This window comes from Strix uralensis, chromosome 12 (genome assembly GCF_047716275.1).
Source record: "Strix uralensis isolate ZFMK-TIS-50842 chromosome 12, bStrUra1, whole genome shotgun sequence".
Lineage (NCBI taxonomy): Eukaryota > Metazoa > Chordata > Aves > Strigiformes > Strigidae > Strix > Strix uralensis.
The window spans coordinates 24,371,084-24,391,666 of NC_133983.1; the positions used below are offsets into that span (position 1 = coordinate 24,371,084).

General features: G+C 44.9%; 1 protein-coding gene across 1 annotated transcript in view; it reads left to right on the forward strand.

The window, feature by feature from the left end:
* ZFHX3 (zinc finger homeobox 3) overlaps positions 1 to 20,583 on the forward strand; it is a 671,516-nt gene that overhangs the window by 126,472 nt on the left and 524,461 nt on the right. Inside the window, exon 2 of the mRNA XM_074881669.1 lies at positions 14,188 to 14,317. The gene's annotated coding sequence lies outside the window, so the exon portion shown is untranslated. The remainder of the gene's footprint in view (positions 1 to 14,187; positions 14,318 to 20,583) is intronic.

Consider the following 20,583-nt stretch of genomic DNA (forward strand, 5'->3'; position numbering starts at 1 on the left):
TTAAAGAAAAGGAAAAAATTATAAAAAGGGCAAAGCAAAGAGCCATCTCTGAAGGGCAGTTATTGCTTGCCCTTGCTTGGGAAAAAAGGCTTTCTCAATGGGATTACGTCCCCGCTCATAACCTATCAGCCGTCTGATCAGAAATTCATAACGCAGGCCATCCATTTCCAGCTCTGCGAGGGCTGCATGATTGAATTTAAATAGGCAAATGCCAGACTTGAGCTTTGACATTCTCTCTGTCTCTCTCAATCTTTCTCTTTCCCCTGCCCTCCCAATCATAGCGCCTTTCTTCCTCCCTTTCTTCCTCTCTTCCCTCCGCGCACCACCATTTCACATGAGGCTCGAGCCAGCGTGATGAGAAGTTATCGGGAAATGGAGGATGGATGTGGGGGGAGAGGGAGAGGAGGGATGCACAGAGAAGGAGAAATATTGAGGGAGCTGGACAGCAGAAAATTATAAATTGTTGCTGTCATGCTTTCATTGGGACACTAAAATCTGTTTTTAAAGCTCCCCACCTTTTCTTCCTCATTTAAAAAGAGATATGTCAGCATACTTTAATAGTCTGTGTCCTTACCCAACCTGTAAGATGTATGCAAGCACAAAGCTCCTAAGCTATTCTCTTTTTTCTGTTTCTTACATAGCTGATAAGGATGAAAATGAATTCAAATCTGTGCGCTTTCAGTCATGGCATTTTAAGGTGCAGGAGATGAAAAAGCTGCCTGGTGGCAGGCGCTCACTGGATGAGGGTCCCGTCCCACCCACCCTGAGCGCCCCGGCAGCCCAAGAGCCGGCGGTGTCGCGGCTGCCAGCGCCGTGGTGCGGGGTTCGGTGGGGATGGTGCTGGGTGCTGCGGGTGCCAGGGGGGATATGGGCGGGGACAACGTCTGGGCCAAGCCAGCTCTTCTGAGCAAGGCGAAAAACCTGCAGCGAGGTAGCATTGCGGATTGTGTTGCCTGATTTTTCTAACAAGCTTTGGCGTGCAACCCACGCCCGCGTTAGGGAAATGTGCTTTGTGCTCCCTTTCCCCGAACCCCACTCCCTTACGGAGAGAGCTGATTATTGAGTTAGGGATATTACAATGATATTTTTATTGCTTTCTTACCTGCTGGGCCTTTTATCCCCTCTTCAGTGTACTGATGCAGTTTCAGCCCAAATCCTTGCTGTAAATTGTGCTTCAAAACAAACATTTTAAAAGTCTTACTTTGTCCTTCAGAAAACAGGTAAACACTCCAGAACCTGCTTTTTTTTCCAGTGGTACTTCATTGTCAAGCAAGTGCAGGGAAAAGAAGTACCCTGAGTACAAGCAAGTGTGTTGTCGGTGTAACAGTTGTTTTCAACTTGATGAGGCTGTTCTGAGGGTATTTTTGGGATTGTTCTTTTTTTTTTTTTTTTTTTTTTTCTTTCCCCCCATAGAATTTAAGGCCAGAGGGGTCTTGGGCTGTACATCCTTTCTATCTGTTGAGTTTTTCTCAAATACTGACTTTTCTAGTACAAAACTAGAGTTTGAGGCTTCTGCTCAAGAAAGGGATTAAAATTGTCACTTGGAGAATCAGCCCTTCCTCCCCTAACATCTCCCAGCGATTAATCACTCTCGTGGTAAGAAACGTGTCCTTGGATTCTCATTTGAGTTGTCTGACTTCAGCTCCACCACCAGACCTTTGTTTTCCCAGGGTAAAGGGCACATTTCTGTGTCATCTTTATCATTGGTGATGGTTTATCAATTATTACTATTAACTTCAGGCTTCTTAAGCTGTTGCCCAGCACCAGTCCTGCAGACGCCGGGTCTGTCCTCCTCCACGGTGGGATCCGTTCTCCCTCAACCCGCCTTTGCCCCTCCACCAGCCACTGCTCCTGGGTTAACCCTCCAGAGCCTCCCAACGCCTCAACCAGCCGCCGGTGTTTGAGAACATCTGCTTTGCACAAACCCAACTGACTGGCACCAGTATGCACATACCCCTCCCAGTTGCTAAAATTGGCTGAATCCCCTGTTAGCTTTCCTAATTTAACCTGAATATTATTACCAACATCTTCCTGCTATACTGTTACTTGCATCTGCTTTTGAATACTGGCAGAAATTGAGATGAGGTCTCGTTTCTGGACGTGCCCAGAGGCCAGCTAAGGATGGACATCAGCAGCACTGGTGTCCCGGGAGGCTGCTGGCTTAGGAGAACGTGCCTGCTCTAAATTGTTTAATTTCACTTCAGCTCGTCACTACCAAACTGTTAAGTGCTTCATGGTTCTTCTTTGGTAAGTTTGTCAAAATCCCTCTTTTGAAATGAGAACTGTGAAGACTTCTATGTTTTTTACTTTCTATTTTTGACTTCACCATCTTCATCTCATTCTGGTCTTAAGGAATGCGAAGATTTCTACGTATATCCCCAACTCTGCAACCATTTTTCTGCTATCTTTAGCTTTCCTCACCCATGTTCTGCTGCCCACAGCTTCTAGTTTAGTTTACTTGTTACATACTGCCCTTGTTTCCATTTGTCATCTTAGTTTTCTATCTTAATTGCTGACTTTATATTGCTAATAAACTGAGACGCCTTTTAGCTGAAGCTGCCACCTTTCTTCATTGTCCAATTGTCTTTTTGGCCATTTAATATGTTTCTTCTGTGGTTTTGGTTGATTTCCTCCTAAATCCTTTCTTATGATCAGTTTTCAATGCTTTTTGTAGCTTTAGGAAATACCATGTACACGTGCTTTGGAACTGTGATCTGCATAAGCAGGTTAAATATAAGGTGAAAGCTCCTGAAGCCCTGGCTTCAGATTTCCAGATGTGAATTATTTGGTGCTAAAACCATATATCCTTTACTTTCAGTGCCTTCAGTAAGAACTTGTTCTCCATTCTCAATGGCCTATCCCAAATTTAAGAGTAGAAAAGGAGGGTATAAAACTAGCAAAGGAAACTGTTAATTAGTTAATATTTTTGGCTGATGGGAATAGCCTTCTGCTGAATCACAGGGTTTGTTTAATAGAATAAAAGAGAGGTGATAACTAGCAGGTCTCAGCATGACTGGCTCTTACAGTATGTTATTACCATTAGAAGAAAATAAACAACGCATACCGAGGAGTTTGTTTCTTTTCTGTAGGTTGTCAAAATGGAAAAAATAAATGCTGATGAAAAATGTCTATGTTATATTACTTTTGATGAAGGTACGGCAAGCCTTTCCTTAAAATATAAAGCAAAGTTTGGCTCTTGGTAATCTTTTCTGCTTTCCACAACAAATTAATTAGAGAAGATGTTTGTCAAAGATAATAAAACTGGTGTTTGGTTTACCATTTCAGCTTACATATGCTAATAATTTAACAATAAAGCAAACTGGTCTTCAGTTGCTTTCAGAAGAACCCCTGTGGTCGCTAGTGTGGCCATTTGCTCAACCTGGGCTTTCTGAGATGCCAGAGGCACGCGCATTCCTCGTCCTGGCAGCGTACGAATGACTCGAGTCAGTCTCGGGATTGTTCCTGTTCAGATTCAGTGAAGTGGGAGCTGTAACGTTCGTATCCCCTAATCCCTTAAAACATTTGTATGAGAAGTGTCATGGACAGGCTGGGCAGAGAGGAGGAGAATATTGAATCTTGAGTAACAGGTATATAACATTTTAAAATGTAAATATTGTATCTTAACAAACCAATTCAGATTAATTATCTCAAAGATAGATACAGAATTTCAAATCTGAAATGCAGAAGTAGAAAAGCATGAAGAGAATAATTTTAATTCAAAAAATTCAAATTTTTAAATTAAATATGTTATATGAGAATCCAGCTGTTTCTGACTCCTGCAGAGGCACTCTGGCTGGCGATATAAAGTAGACCAATGGTAACATTTGGGACAATTCCTTCCTGGGCATTGCAGAGAGTGGTGGTGGGGGAGTCAGAATTGCAAACAGGTTTTATGATTGACTGAGTGAGAGACGAGTTCAGCTCACCTGGCAAAATTCTTAGTTTCACTGAAAACCAACCGAGGTTTTTAATCCTTCTGAAAGAAAAACATCTCTTAAGCTTATGGTTATAATTAGCCGGAGCCAGTTGAGTTGTTCTTCCTCCAAGATCACCGCTTCCAGATTGAAGTCACGGCTGCTTTATTTAGACATTGCAGTCAACAATCAAGGGGGGTGCATTGCTGGGAACCCCATCTGAGCTATTTGCAGGTCTCAGTTTTATGGAAGCAGGAGTTCACCAAAGTGCAGCTGAGCTGTGCTAATTCTATTTCAATTTAATGAACATAAAACATTTGGCGTTGATAGAGAATTCTTATCCAGCATGCTCTTCGTCTCCCTGGGCATTTAAAAAAATCAAAGATATGGAAAGCAAGCACTATCCTATTTGATATCAGGTTTAAAGAACTGCATACATGTATTTATTAATTATTTACACAATCATTTTTAAACAGTCTTTTTGATAAGGTCAACTTTCTTTTGTTACTTTAGTCCATTCAGAAGGTAAAAAGCTTGCTAGGATTGAGCTCTGTGATGGAAGTGGATGTTGCAGAAGTTATGCTGTTGCCTCCCACTGTCTAGAAAGGATAGTTGAGTTTTAAATGGTCTGCAAGATTATTACTCAATGCAGTTGTACAGTAAGCTTTTTTAGACATATTGAAGTTTTTTAGTATATCTAGCTTTGCATTATTTTTAGGAATATTTTTCTTTGTATACATTTCCATGTCTTTGTATAAAAACTGACTTCACCGTATGACCTGACTTTCTAGTCTAAATATAAACTATGCAGTAGAATATATGTGCTGTGTGTATATTTTGTGTTTTTCTTTAAAGACAGGGTGCCAACACCCTTTTGTATTTACAATTCCGGGAATGATCATCTAGTTTGTAAGAACATCTATTTAGTAGTGCATGCGACTTGTCAACTAGCACCTATTACCAGTAAGCTGCTGTTTAAAGGGAATGGTTTTTGTGCTTTCTTGTTTAAAGATGGAAGCACAAGAGTTGCAGATAATGCTTAATTGACTGTCTGTTCTTAAAATGCCCTTCTTGATCCCCCTTTGAGAGATGTTGTTTATTCTCTGGATGATGTATCGCAGGTCAGCAGGCAGGTGGAGGGAGGCAGGGGCGTGAGCTGTAGGCAGAAGGAAGGAGGTTGACTCGCGTGGTTTCCTACTCCGAACGCTGCCCAGTGCAGTTCTTGCTGGTCACTGACTGACGTGAGTACAATCACGGGAGCAGTTTTGTGGCCGGTGGCATCACCCTCACCTGATGTTTCAGTTGGAAATGATGGGGTTTTGGTTGACTTTTATTGTGGTTATATTTGGTTTGGGACATAACACCACAAGACGCTCTTCTGAGCAAAAGTTGTTTCTTGTTCCAGGTTTTTTAAGCCTCCTCCTGTCAAGAAGTTCACTCCTGCTCTGCCTGGTGCTTCTGGGTGGCAGCGGCAAAGAGCAGGAGGGGACCAGCTGTAGGGCAGTTCAAACACAGGATGTAGAAGTAGTCATCCAGATATTTTTACAATTTTTTATTTCTCTGTATCTTTCAACAGTGTCAGAAGTTGCAAGAATAAAATGGACACATGTGTTTTCAAAAGCATCTAAGTGACTTGTGAACACAAGTGCCATTGAGCTTCAGGAGGACTTGAGCTGTTCAGGACTTGTTTACACAGGAAAGTTACACCTCCTATACCTGTAGAATTCTACTGATGGATCACTCCATCTGGAATAATTGGCTTTTTTGGGTTAGCTTAACTTCTTCAAAATACTGTAAACTAAACCACTGGCTCCTTAACTGTAGTCTATAGAATTACATTAAACAGTAAAATTTATGAATGAGTCAGTTCTGTGTGGTTATGCAGGGTGACCCAAAGAAATTCCACCACTGGGCAGTGGTCTCTTGGTCCTAACTTTAAGAACCACTAAACTAAATAAAATAAAGACATCCTTATTCCAAATTAAGGTCATTTGGGGAGTTACAACTCTGTATGTTTTAAGTTCATGCCTTTGCTTTTATTAATGTAGCCCCCAACTCGCAAAGGAAATCTAATCAGAATTACTCTGCACTGTTTACAGTGCAGAACTACACCTCAGTCCTTTATGAAAACAGAAGAATAACACTGATACCTAGATGATGTAGAATATTTTAGATCTTGAAGTGATTTTGAAAGATGAGCACACTTACTCCATCTCTTGTTAAATTGCAATATTGACTATACGATTCTAAAGTTCTTAAGCAACAGCAACAAAAAAAAAGGTGCCATTATTCTGCATACAACTGACCTTGTATGGGGCTTGAGATTTTTTTTTTTTACTGTTCAGAAACCAGATGTTCTTGCTTATGGCAGCTCAGAGTTACAGGATGATCCTTAGCAAAAATTTGAATATCATTCACTTTTCCCTAACAACAAAGTCTTTTAGACTGTGAAATAATCTTCCCTGAAAAGGCCTAAAAAGGAGCAAGTCTCATCGCTGAAATAAATTAAATGTCTTCCTCTAGGTCAGTCTCAGCTGTAACCAGTGGCGATTTGGCTATTTATTTAACAATCCATAGGCTTCCTTGTGCGTCCTTTGGCTAAAACCTGGGGTCTTCTCCAGGACCTTCTCTACTCTACGCAGAACTGCCAGTTGCTCTTGCAGGAGTCTCCTGTAAGCAGGACGACTCTCCCTAACCAGGTTGTGCAGATGCTTAAATACCACGAGGCTTCCTGGTTTTCACCTTCCACAGTTACGTGCCCCAGTTCTCCTCCGGGGCAGCTACATTTGGACTCCTCTTCCCTGCAGCTCTCACTTCTAATTCAATTGTCAGTGGGGTTGAAATCCCAGTTGTGATCTCTACTTTCCTCCTCTTTGTTTTGTACAACGGTGGAGCACCTCTGGTTGCCAGTGAAGAGGAGGTAGCATTTCCACGATTACCAGCCCTGGACTGCTGGACCGCTGCTGGTGTGTATTTTTCTGCATAGATGGTTTTGGCAGCATTCAGATGATTGAAAATTAAGACCTTACATTTCTGTGGCTGCAGTGTAGTCTTGGATATGCCACCACATTCTTATTATTAGCACTCTAAAAGCATTGAGAGACCACAGGCAAGATCAGTGTTTCACTATATACACACCTGAACTTGTTTAACCTACAATTTTCATTTATTGAAGTGTGTGCCAAAACTCACTGGGTTGAGAGGAGCTAAAATTTCACTCCCTATCTTGCAGAGTTTTAGTTTAAATAGCTACAACAGATGAGTCATGGGAGAGGTGAATTACCGTCCTCATTCTACAGAAGTATTAAGCAACCGTCCACAGCTCAGGAGGCAGCTGGTGGCATGCCCAGAGGTTGGACCAAGCCCAGCACCTTCACTGTGGGGATGCTGGTCTTCTGTAACAGTTCTACACTAAAAACGGAGAACTAACAAAAATCCAAAACCCCTTCATAACTTTTAATAGGACACATGCAGAGGCTTCATATATTTAGGTATTAGGTTTTGGATGCTAAAAGCTTTGTGAGCTGTTTTTTAATAACTGAGAATGATACTGCTTAGGAAATTTAGCAGGTAAGTCCTGTTCTGTACAAAACAATCTAATATTCTCATTCCCAAAAGAATGCCTTAAAATGCACCCTTATATTTGTTATGGATACGTTAGTTACTGCATTTTCTTTTTTTTTTAAGAAGTTTTAGCTGTTTGTTGGTTGCTATTCTGTTTGGAGAACAGGAAGAGGGCAGCACAAGAGAGTTACAACAGAGAAACACTGTAGAAGTGCAGAGCAGCTCCAGGAGTGTTAGCTCCCTGCAATATGCACGCAGGGTGGTTCTGAGGCAGGAAATCGGTCCTGCCGAGACTGGAAGACTGTGTTACCACAACCACCGCTTCGTGCTTCTCTTGTCCTCTCCTCCTGTCCTTGTTTCCTGGGTGAGAGGAGCTCATCTCCTGCCTTCGCCTTTCTCAGTCTTGCCAGGGCTTCAGTTTTTTGTTCCATTTAATCTTAGTGCCTTCTGTTGGTCTCTTGGTCTCTACAGAGAGGCCTTATTTCCATGGGGGTGGGGAATACAGCTTCCTACCTGGCAGAGTGTTCACTTTCACCTCCCCCATCCTTACCTGGGTGTCATCATCTGTTTGGGCCGCTCACCACCTGCGGGTGAACGAGTCAGGTCAGCTGGGAGCTCCCTCACCCTTCCCGGCCTCCACCGCTGCTCTCACACTGCCGGCTCGCGCATCGGTGGCTGCCCGTTCATGATGAAGACATCGGGGTGTTCTCTTACGGGCTCACAACTTTGTGTGTTGGTACGGTTGTTTGCTGGATTGTGATCTGCAGACGGGCACATGGAATTCTCTATTGAGAAATGAGAAGGTGCTTACTCTGAATGTTCTCATAACCTGAGCAGAATTCAATCACGGGTGACAACCAGAACCTTCTCCAACTTCTCCTCCTTCTCCACCTTCTGCCTGTGCAGTGCAATAGCTATATGGACAATACAGCCTCACAACCAACCAACTCTGAAGTGTGTTAGGTATCAGAACGGCAGGAGAAGATTTTAGATTAATAAAATGGGATATCCAGAAAAGCCAAAATGGCAAGAGAATCCTTTAAGCAGTTTACAGAGGAGGTACAGGATGAAACACAAGGCAGGGTAAACACTGCTATGCTTTATGTGGGAGATATGGAACTGATACAGTCCAGTTACATAAGAAATAATTTTGGCTGTTGTTTTTGTAATTGTGTTTTTGATGTCAGTTCAAGAGGATGTTGAGTGTTACCATGAGAGCTGCAGGGGGATTAGAAACCCTCAAATCAAACTGCTCTTCTCCGGATGCCTAACTTTGCCTGGGTTTATAAGGAGAAATAATACTTGGGATCAGCTGGTAGAGCTGAAAAAAATCGGCATGCTATTGACATCAGAGTTTGGCAATCAGTTTTGAAAATTGTATTTTTAAATCCAGTAGAGTGTTGTCACGGTTCTAATACTCTCGTTACTTAAGCTTTACCACCTGAAGGCTGAGCACAAGAGCCGCTTAACACAGTCCTCTGAGTCTCCACACCTTTGATTTTACCTTAAAACGTTTGGATATTCCAACCAAAATATGAAGCATCACGGTTGTTGCTGTTATTATTACTTGCATTAGGGATATAATTAAAAATATGTATATGCAAAAATGGTCAGATACGTTGCAGACAAGTCCAGCCATATAACAGTGTTTTGCTAACAGAAGCTTTGTATTTTGGGCACAGAGGAGTTAGGAATATCTCAGATGCCGATCGCACTACTTTGGCTGCTTTTGATGATTCACAAAATCAGAATGGCAGAACAGGAATAACCGGGGGGGGTCAGCGAGCCTTCTGGTTTGCCTCTTTGTCCGATATCCTTTTTAATTCCTTGTTTACATTTGGCACTATCAGAAATCTGGGTTTCATTCCCCTAACTGGCAGTTATCCCTCTGCTCTGAAGCAATGCTTCTTATTTGTAATTTGTTACCACAAATGTAGGGCGACATTTTGTATTTTAAACCTACTTTGCACTCTGATGCTCAGCAATTGCTCTTGCTAGTTTTGTGATCAGGATAGAGTGGTTTAAAACAGAAGCTATATAAATGTGTTCAGACATTGTTTGGACTGTGATCCCAGAATGATCATCCCACGCACACGTGAAGCACTTTCAGTGACTTGATGGTTCTCGATGCTTGCTGTGAGAAGCAGCGCTCGACAAACCCCTTGCAAAGCTTTGGGTCACACCAGCAAATCCAGCTGTTCTCTTCCCACGGGCCCACCAAGGTTTTGACCCGCAGCATACCGCCCCGTGTTCGGAGGAGGTGGCACAGCAAGAACTGCGGCTCCTGCAGAGCCGGCAGCAGCGTCCTGGGGCTCAGCCTGGGGCCCTGCTGCCAGTGGTGGTGCTGCGGATACGCGGGCTGCTCCGTGGCACACACGGGCTGCTCCGTGGCACGTGTCCTCTGACAGCCACTGAGAGCATGAGCCAAGGGAGACCCTGTGTCCCATGTTCCCCCCACCCCATCTCCACCGCTCCTTCAGAGGCCCTTTGCTCCCTCCAGGTGTTCTGTTCTCATTTCAAATCACACCTGCTTTCAGAGCTGCTCTTTGGTCCCCGAATGTGCAGGACCAATGCGATATCCTCTTGTATTTCATCACATTACTATGCATTGATTCCTGCTGTCATCCCAGGTCTTCCCAGCAGCTGACCACATTAACCTTTTAGAAGAATGGGTTGTCTCTGAGCATGCAGGAAAATACCAGTTGGCTTGGACAGCTGAAGTATTGCTGTGGCTCACATGTTCTCTGAAGAATTCTTTCAAACCCCTCCAGTAGCTGATTTCATGGAATCCCTGACAACAAACCCCCAAGAAACCAACCAACCCCCTTGGCTCAGCCCCGTCAGAAGCAGCCTTGGCTCTGCCAGTCCACCACAGACTGCTAAATTGTATTCGGTATTTACCTTGAGGATTTTATTTATCATTGATCACCATTCCCAGTGATGTCTCCAATGTGCAGTCAGCTGCTCTGCTGCAGAAAATTAATAATACTTGAGTCCTAATTATTGTAGGTGCTCCCCTGGAAGCAGCGGCTGCGGGGCTCTGCCCCATGACCTGAGTGTGCGTGATATGGCCTCTCCGGCCCCCACCAAGATCAAGTTTAAAATGCCTGCCCCTAAAAACTGATTCAGAGATGGCAAAACCATCTGAAAGAGTGGCTTCAGCTCATTTTCTATAAAATTTGCTCTGTCATGTGCAAATGTACGTCTTGGGGCTGCTGTGCCGCACTCCCAGCCCACCCCTCAGCAGGATGCTGGCTCCTTGGGAGCCGCACCAGTTATTCGGATTTTGTTGTGGAAGTCAGTTTGTGTGGGAGGAGGGTGGGTTTGTGGGAACAGAGATGGAGACAAACACGAGATTTTTCCAGCCGCATCTATCTTTGAGTTTTGCTTTTCTCCCTAACTGCCTGAAAAGCTAATGAGAACCCAGAGATGCAAACCAGCTCCGCATCTCGACAACCACTGCCCTTGTGAGGATGGACCACGCTGCAGCGGGTCCTTTTTTGTTTCCATCTTTTAATCCCTGTTATCCACCATGTTGTTGTTGTGGTTTTTTGTTTTTTTTTTTTTAAGCTCTGTTCAACATCTGATGTAAATGAAAAGCAGCGCTACTGGAAAATGTTTGGGGAAGGGTTTGTCCCACAAGGCCTGGCCACTGGCCACGGTCTGACCTTCTCTAAGATGTTTCACGCATTTCCTATTTTCTGACCGTTTGCCGTGGAGCGAAAAAATAATTTTTATTTTTTATAACCAGATTTTATTTTTGAAAACCGTTCAAATAATAAATAACAACCTATTAACCCAGCATGCTTTAATGCTCCGAATCTTAATATAAAGACTACAGAGAGCACAAACATAACATTAAAAAAAGCGTGCACAGTTATTTCTCCTGCCCAGCGCCTCTCCCCCATAGTGCACGCAAGCTGTCTCTTTAATAATGCAAAGGAGCAGTAAATTTCAAGCTGAGGATGGGCAATAACAAGGAGAGTTATTTCCACAATGCCCCAGTGTCAGCCCCTGGCTTAGGAGCACACCTTATTAGTTCTAACAGGCTGGTTAGCATCGGGTCACCTCTGTGGCTCCGCTCCCCGGCAGGGTCACCCCTCTCCAGGCTATATTTGGGGAGAGGGGGAAGGGAGACGATATTTAGAGATTCTCTTATCGCCCGGCGTTTTTAGCACTGTTTATTTTTATTTACCACCACCCCCACCCCCCCCACCCCCCTTTATGCCTTGCCTTTCTGTTGTCTCTTGCCCTCTCTCCCACCCAGTATATCTCTGCAACCTGCATAAATCCCGCGTGGTGGGTAAACCCCTCCCCTGCGAGAGCAAATTAAAGCAGAAACCGTGTTATGGGGGGTTTCCTCTGTATTTCTTTTCAGAAGAGAAATAATTCAAATTAATCAGGCTGAGTGTGTGTATGGACAAATAACAAAGTGCATTAGAAATTTTTAATGAAAGCAAGCCCAACATGGTTGCACTCCCAATTAAGCATGACTGTAGCATGACTGTCCGAAAGAAAACACGCGCGCGCGTGCGTGTGTGTGTGAGATGGGCAACGCTAAAACCCTCCCTCTGTTTTGAGGGGCCCCAGAAATTGTATTTAGGATGGTTCCTTTAAAGCAAGCTAACCAAAGTATCTTTTAAAATGAACGTTCATTTTTTCTGAACTGAAATGTATGAAAAGCTGCACATTATGGAAATGTACATGTGGGGTTTTATATGTTCCTATCTCCATCAGCCCCCTCCCCCACCCGCCAGTTCCCATCCAAAAATGAATGCAAAGAAATACTATTAGGCTGTCTGGTTATGTATTTTTTATGAGGCCATACAAGACACTGCCTGACCTCGTGCAGCTCATGTTATAACCACATTGAAGATGCTTTTCATTTGGGTTCTGCTTTTCAGCCTGGATGACCTCTATTAAATAAAAAAAAAAGAAAAAAATGGCCTAATATGTGACCCCTGGGACTAGTCGCTTCAAGGATTACATTTAATTCATATGATAATATTGAAATATAATGTTTCTGTGTCTAATGTTTTGGATGTTTTTTCTTTCTTCTTTATTTCAGGGACCCTTTGAGTCGTTGTCAGAGATTTTTTCCTTTTTTTTAAAAATCTGTTTTGGGGGGAGGACAAGTAACTCGTGCTTGGTGGTCAGATTCTTAAAAATCACCTTTCTTCCTTTGGAGAGCAGGCGTGAATACAAAAGACCGCTCTTCCCACTGTCTTTGAAGAAGAAGAAGAGAAACAAAGGCAGAGAAATTATTTTTTATAAGAAAGCATGTCTGCCAAGAGCTCATCAAAATAAAGGACCACTCTTTGTTTTGGCATTTGCTTAACCAGTTGATAAGGAGTGACCTGCTTCCCCCACTCAGCCCCGCGCAACCTGGCTGGGGGGGCGCGGGCAGACCCCCCTTTAGCTCCTTCCTCGCCTCCAGCTCCCATTGTCTGCCTCGCCACTGCCGCAGCCCCTCCACGACCAAACACACATGTATTTACCGTACAAACCCACCCGCAAACACCACGTCTGCGCTTGCTTGTGTCGCCCCTGCATCGGAGCAGCGCAGCCCGCGCTGCTCTAACGTGTGATCGAGCACCCCAGCGTTTGTGATAGACAACGCATATTTCAGGGGTTTATAACTTCTCCATAAAAATGTACTCGGGGATGAAACACGACTTGCGACGGTTCAGCTTAGGAGCAAATTTGCTTTTGCCAATTGCAAAAATAAATTTGAACCTTCCTAAAGATTCTGCATGCAAAAAAATGTTTAATAAAGTACATTTTTTTCCCCCAATCCTCTCACTAAAATCCTGTTGTGAGGTGTACAGCGGAATTCAGCAATCAGTCAGCAATCTGATCTGAGACCTTGTACTGGGAAGCAATGAAGCCCTTAATCATTCACGGTAATGACATGTTTGTAAAAAAGGGCCACATGTACGCGCCACATATTTTCAGCAAACATTTAATGCGAGGTTGTTAAAAAGTGGATGCGATGCATACAGCGACGGTGTGTTTGGTGCAAGGGATTTTCCTCCTCCTCCTCGTCTGTTGGCAGCCTGTCTGCGCTACACCAGCTCACAAAAGCCGTGTCTTTTTAGAACAATAGGCCTGTGCTCCTGGATACCCAGTCCCGAAACACGGGGACGCTTCTTCCGTGACATTTGCAAGGGGGATACAAAATTCGGGTTATATTTTTTTCCCTACTGTGGCTGGAGCTATGAAATAGTAAAATTAATTTGTGCAAAAATACACCTCGAATACCACTCTGGTTGCGATAACGAGTCCAAGTGTGGTTCCGGCTGGACCCGACCACCCCACGGCCGCTGGGGTTCTCGCAGCCGGAGCCACGCGCCCCACGAAGCCGGGTGGGTGCTGGGGACCCGCCGGGCTGGGGGAGGCCGGAGTTCACCCCTCAACTCCTGTCGCCATTGCGTTTGTTTGCGTCATGGGCTGAACCTTGACGGGTTTTGGCGGAAATCTAATTAGCGCCACGTTTGCCGCCCCGCGCGCGCGGGCATTACGCGTGTGTGCGCGCCAGCGTTCTGTGTAGGATATTAAAAAAATGTCGAGGCTTTTGGTTCCCTTTGGTAAGGCATGAAGCTGTGACCCTCCCTCCTCTCCTCCCTCCCCCTGTAGCCCCAGACTTCACCATGCCCTCACTGCGAGCTTAACATGGAGTTGTCTTTTTTATTTTTTTTTATAAACCCAGCCACAACACGGAGAGAGGAGGAGGAGGAGGAGGAAGAGAGAGGAAGCGAGAACTAAAAACCCTGAAGGATGGTTCTCAAAAATTTCTGGCGGAACCACGGGGAACTCCTCGGAGCGCGAGACCCGCCGAGGTAAGGAGGCCGCGGCCGCCGACCCCCTCGCCCCGCGCGCCTGTGTGTGCGCGTGTGTGGCCCCCCAGCTCCGCGCCCTCGCTTTTGGGTCGGAAACCGGCGGTTTCGGCGGCGCGGGGGTGGGTTGGGGGGGGAGACACCTCCGCCTGGCGCTGCCGGCGCGGGCCGGGCGCGGCGCTGATGTGAATATGCAAATGAGCGGCGGGGCCGCGCCGTCGCACGTGCGGCTGCCGCCCCCCGCCCCGCCGCGCGCGCTCGCCTCCGCCCGCCGGCGCGGGAGCTGCGCGCCCGCGGGGGGCACCGCGGGGGGGGGGGGGGGGGGGGGATCCGATCCGTCCGCGGAGCGGGGGGGCAGTGCCGGGTGCGGGTCGGTGGGGAGAGAGCGGCCCCCCCGCGCCCGGAGAACTTTCGGTGTTTTGTTTTTTTTTTTTTTTTAAAAAAGCAGCGCGCGGGATTCAGAAAATGTTAATTTAGGGAAAAGAGGGGTCGAGGGGCGAAGATTTTAACGCGGCCCCGTTCTTGCTGCTAGCGTGCGACAAGATGGGCGAAAGGGTGGGGAGAACGGTTTTGTTACTAAAGGAAAATCTTTTATCGGAGGGATGTTTTAGAAATTTACAGTCAGTGAATTTAATTTTATCCCTTGCCTTTTGCTCTATCCACGTTTTAATAAAACGGCCATAATAAAAGTAGCACGGCGGTTGCTGAACAAAGCGGGTCTCGGGCGGTGAGTTGCGAGGCTGAATGGGATTTAAAAATCGTGGCTGCGCGCTCCGCTCCTCACCCGCGCTGCGGGCAGCACCTCGGCGTGTGCACAAAGGGGCTGGCCGGGGGGACGTCGCAGGTGACACGACGTGCAAATTAATGGCAAGATTAATATTTCATCCTCGGCAGACGCAAACTTTCTGATAGATTTTTTTCCCCCCCCCCTGTGTTTGCCTACCTGATAATTTGGGCAGCTCTGATAAGCCTTACGCTGTGCGCAGTTATTCTGAGGAGGGAGAACAATCGCCAGAGAAGTTTGGCGCTGCTGGCAACGCCTGCCAGCACCCGGTGGGGAAATGGCCACTTGCAAGTCTGCAGAACATCAGTAATGTTAATGCACTGGGGGAAGAAAAGCAGCGAAGCAACTCTATTATAGTTTTTCTTAGGTATTACCAGGGACTTTAAAAGGATATACTAATGGGATAACTGTATTCACTAGATTAATAAATAAATAGAAAATCCCTAATTCTTGTGAGGGGTGGGGCTGGGGGAAGCGGATGAAAGTGGCTCATGGTTAACTGAATAAAAATCCTGCGCTGAAATTGCCTGATTGATCATACTGTAGCGCACTAAGAGGCAGCGAGACAGCTGAGGGGAGAGGAGGGAAAAGGCAAAAGCAGCGGAGAAGGGGCACAGTGTAACCCCACGGCAGCCACATGCGGGACAAACCCACCCGCCTGCGGCCCTGTTTCCCGAAACCCTGCCCGGTGTCACCACCCCCCTCGTTTTGCCACCCTTGCCTTCAGTTCTCCAACCCCCAACTTGTAAATGCTGGTTTTTCATCTCGTGAGCTGTATTGCTGAGCTCTCCCTCACCCAAGGTGTGGACGTGGGCCCATCCCGGGGCACCCACATCCCTCCAGCACCCACCGTGGGCCCTGGGCGAGAGGACGCTGCACCCCGAGCCCCTGGGACCACTCGGGTGCGGGGCAGGCGCGAGCAGCGTGGTACCTCTTAGGCCAAACCAACGAGATGGCGCTGTCTCGGCCACCATTTCGGCGGTGCTGCGGGTGCATCGGGCCCTGGCCATCGCCCATCGGCACCTGTGCCGGGCGCTCCCCGTGCACCTGCAGCGCGGTGTGTGCGCGGCTTTCCCCGCGCCTCGCTCCTCTGTGCCAATAAAGAAGAAAGGCAGGGATGAGGATTGTTGCTATTGATCTGCCCAAGGGGATCATTAGGCATCAGTATCAATCTACAAATCAGTGGGCCTGTGTTACTTGCTTGGGCAGTCATTGCCAATTTGTTCCTATTAGATGGCCGAGCCCGGAGGTGTTTGATGAGCAGATTGGGTCTTTATCTCAGCACTGGAGAGCAGGCAGGCTCGCGGGGAGACGCTGGAGCTTTACAGGATTTCTGGTGTTTGTTTGTTTTCTTTTGCTGAAATCCAGCTGCCTTTTTACTGCTCTGTAAAGAATTTTCTATGGGCTGAATATGTTTCTGCTTTATATATGGTTTTTCATATCATCATATTAAACATATTGAGAGTTAAGGAGAAACTATTTTAAAATAATCCCTGCTCTTTTATTCGGTATGTTTACCAGCAGCACTCCCTATAAAAATACATATTCATGCCAGATTCCTTTGTTATCCTTTCCAGGTCAGACCGAACATTAGGAACGCAAACAATTTTTCTTTTGCTATCCCAGTGCCCGTTCTTGGGGATTTATTTAGTTGCTGTTGGTGAGGTGACCGTTCTCACAATATTTCCCTCTGCGATTTAATGAAACAAGCCAGAAATTAAAGCTTGCAGACAATATTTTATTTGAAAGCGTTATTTACATTTTTGTTCTGAGCTGGTAGCCCCAGCTTCCTGCAGATACCCCTTGGCTAGCAGTCCTGTTCTGGGGGTGGCTGTGCTGCATGTTTGAGAACAGTCTGTCTCATCTGCATATTTTCTTATTTAGAATTTTTTAATACTATGCGAAATGATCGGACAACAAAATTATACCATAATAGGAGGATGTAAATTAATGGCAAAAGACGGATTAAAACGGTTCATACAAATTATCTGATCTGACATGGGTGCCTTGTTATTTAATGCAAACCTTGATTTTCAACTGTTTCGTCTCACTCCTGACATGAGCACTGTGCAGTTTAAACATCTGTCCAGCCGTTAAAGACCCTATTGATGCTTGATTATTGGATTTCTGATTTTCAGGTTTTGTCAGGGGGTTTAACAGACTATATAAGTGTTTATAATTTCTAATGAGTTTAATCTGTAATTTGCGTCTATTACCTGTGACTGTCAAATCACTTTCCCAGTACTCGTCTGTAAAAATTCAAAATAAAGAAATGCAGGTTTTTAAATAACCTAAAATATTTGTCATATCTTTTATATACAAATATATGTGCAGTAAACAGAACTATACATTCTTATTCTGTTTGAAGATCAAGACTGATTTTAATCCTGCATATCTGCTGCAATCACAATATATTACCTAAACCCAAGTTTCTTTGAGGACTTTTTGGATATATGTCATTATTTCAATGGAGATAAAATAGTCTATGTTTTAGGATACTGCAAGGCTGATTATTGCTGCCTGATTAGTATTTGATCAAATTCTGTCTTTTTTTTTGGTCCCTGAGACAATTCAGCTCCTCCACATCCAGAGGCGAATTCGCCTCATTCTGTCTGACAAGTGTTTTGTTGTGGAGCAGTCGATCATATCTGTGTAAACACGCATCTGCTGGCGGATGGGCTTGGAAGCAGAACACTTTTAATTTATCATAAACTTCATATAACTCATTAGCTTTCATCTTTACATTGCATGTATAGAAGTGAATTTGGAGTGTACTCAGAGAGGCTTTTTTCCGAGGAGTTTGCTGTACAAATATTTATGGACCTTTTCCTTTGTAGTACAGATTCCAGTGGAAGTAGCTATCATGCGATTAACACCAGATTGCGACTTAAGGAAGAGGTTGCCAAAAGCTATTGTTTATTTAGTCGCGTGGCATTTTGTATTGAAATTTGTTTTGCTACTATTTGTAAAAATACACGACTCTCTTGGGAGGAGAAGTCAGGATTTTTTCTTACACTCCAGAAAAAACAAAAGGGGGAAAAAAGCCTCCCAGAAAATTAAATATAAGTATGTTTGTATGTATGAACATAACTTTATAATCACGGCATATTCTGACTATTTTCAGTGAAGGAGGCTTCTTATTGCCCATTCAGAAAACACACATATGGAGATTTTATTGTGGTTTTTGTTTTAAAGATAATAATTTGTCTCCGAGTTCCAGTTGTTTATGTTTCTGTCTATATCTCTTTCCTCTCCCCTGTTTTATTTAGTAAGGTTTCATCTGTGAAATTTCTCCATGAAACAATTGATACATTCTCAGCACGCTGCGGCGAGGGAAAAAAAGCCCCTAGATTAATGGTCAGTGTCTCATACACACAAATTTGTGTTACGATACTACCGAGAAGCTGCGAATTACTGACAAGATCTAGAATAATTCCTAATGCTGTCGAAGGCTTCATTTTCTCCTCCGCATGATGGATGAGGCATAAGAAGTGCTTTCTGAGATCGTTAATGTGCATCATTCTGTTAAGTGTTATTAAAGTCCGTCTGTCTTAGGCAGCAGAAACAATATCTTATCCCTTATTTTGCCTCTCTCTTTGCTAAACTGTAACTGCAGCCCCTGTCTTTTACTAATGTGGCCTTTTGTTGGTGCTCTTCTTTTAATGGCTAGTTTATACCACTGCATTTAGGTGGGTTTGAGGATTGTATTTTCCCTTTTAGTCAAAATATTGGCTGCGGCACGGGAAGGAACACCTAATTTCCAGATCATGCTATCTGTAACCTGTAGATAATAGCAAAGCCGTGGAGGATCCGTACCAAGCGTTACAGTTAAGCTTAGGAAATAGGCTTGAACTTTTCGTGGGAGGCTGTGCCTGCAGAAGGAGCCGGTCTGGCAGCGCAGCTCTGGCCAGTCGAGCCGAGTCGAGCCTTCACCCCGCGGAGCTGAGCCCGCGGCTTCGCCTCCAGATCCACGCCGGGAGCAGTGCCGGGGCTGTGCAGTAACACCTGGGAGCTTCCGCCCCATTAATTGTTTAAAAACCTGGGAATTGCTGTCTGAGTAGAGCGCAACTGTGATTCTTGCTGGTAGGGAAGTCATTGTGGAGGCAGCGTTACAGGCGACCCAAACTTGGTGTCTTTGGGCAGCGAAAGCTGCCCCGGGCCCTGGGCCCTGGGGCATCGCCCCGGGGGGGTAGGCCAGGTACAGATTGCAGATGGATCATATTAAATCAAAAGTACTTTTAACCAAACAGAAGAATTCACTTTAAAGGTTTTTAACCTTTCTTAAGAGCCAATTTTTCCTTAAGCCCTGTGATAATAAAATACAGTATAATTTATAGAGCGCTTTCCATGGGTATGCATTCCTCTTCTTTTTTCTTTTTAGTATAGTCAGATAAAACACATCCAACAACTGGGATGATAATCAAGAAAAAACAAAAAGCAACTGATCATAAAGCCATTTAGAAATGTAACATTCCTTTTAAAAGAGACTCAGACATACTTGGAAAGCCTCACTTATATACTTTTAATAGAATTATAGAAGTGTGATGCACAGCTGGTAAAAGCTCAGTCATCCACAGCACAGCTAGTTTTTGAGTATTTAATTTTATATTTGAATAATTCTCCAGATCAGGCTATAATCATGAATGTCATATAAAAAGATTTTTTTCATAAATTACATTATTTCACAGATGTGCAAATACTTCTGTGAAAAAAATTACATTGATCAGTTTTTAATACCCCCCTGTCTCACCCTTCAGTCAAAAGAAAAAATAGCTTTTTTCCCATCTTTGTCTTCAGAAAGGTGCTAGATTGTAAACATCTGAAGGAAATGAAAGGGGGTTGGCCAGTCCACCCCAAATTCTTTCCAGATTTTCATTCCTTTCACCAGCAGCCTTCTGTTCTTAGAGGAGAGGGAGGAACAGCAGAAGAAAGAGAGAGAAGATGTCTCTGTTTCTTATTAAAATTTAAAGTGAAAAGCAGTGCTGTATTTTGCTAATTTTCAATCTGCTAATTCAGAAGGCGTTCCGCGGGCAGCAGCAGTGCCGTGGGGCGCGGGGTTCGGCAGCGTGCCTTGGGCGGGTGTGCGGGATGAACCCTCGCAGGCAACTGGGATCCATCTCGGCAGGGAAGGCAGCGAGGCTCAGCCACCCCCCTCCCGAAGCTGCTTTGCTTTTGAGAGGAGCGCTCACACTAATTGGGCCTTGTTAAAATCAGAAATTTATAAAATTGTGTTTATTTTTCCAATAATAAAAGCGACTCTTTTATCAAGAATAAACTTTGCACTCGGGTCTGTGCTTCAGTTGCACCCCGTGAGCCCAGAGCGCAGCGCGGGCCGGGGTGGGGGTCCCCTCCCCGGGCACCCCCGCAGCCCCCCGGGCCGCTGGGGAGCAGGTGCCTGGCGCTGGAACTGCCCTTTCAGGCAAAGTCCAAGCGCTTGACTGTTCAGCTGGTCAAAACGTTTAATTGAGGCATAGGTGATTACGCA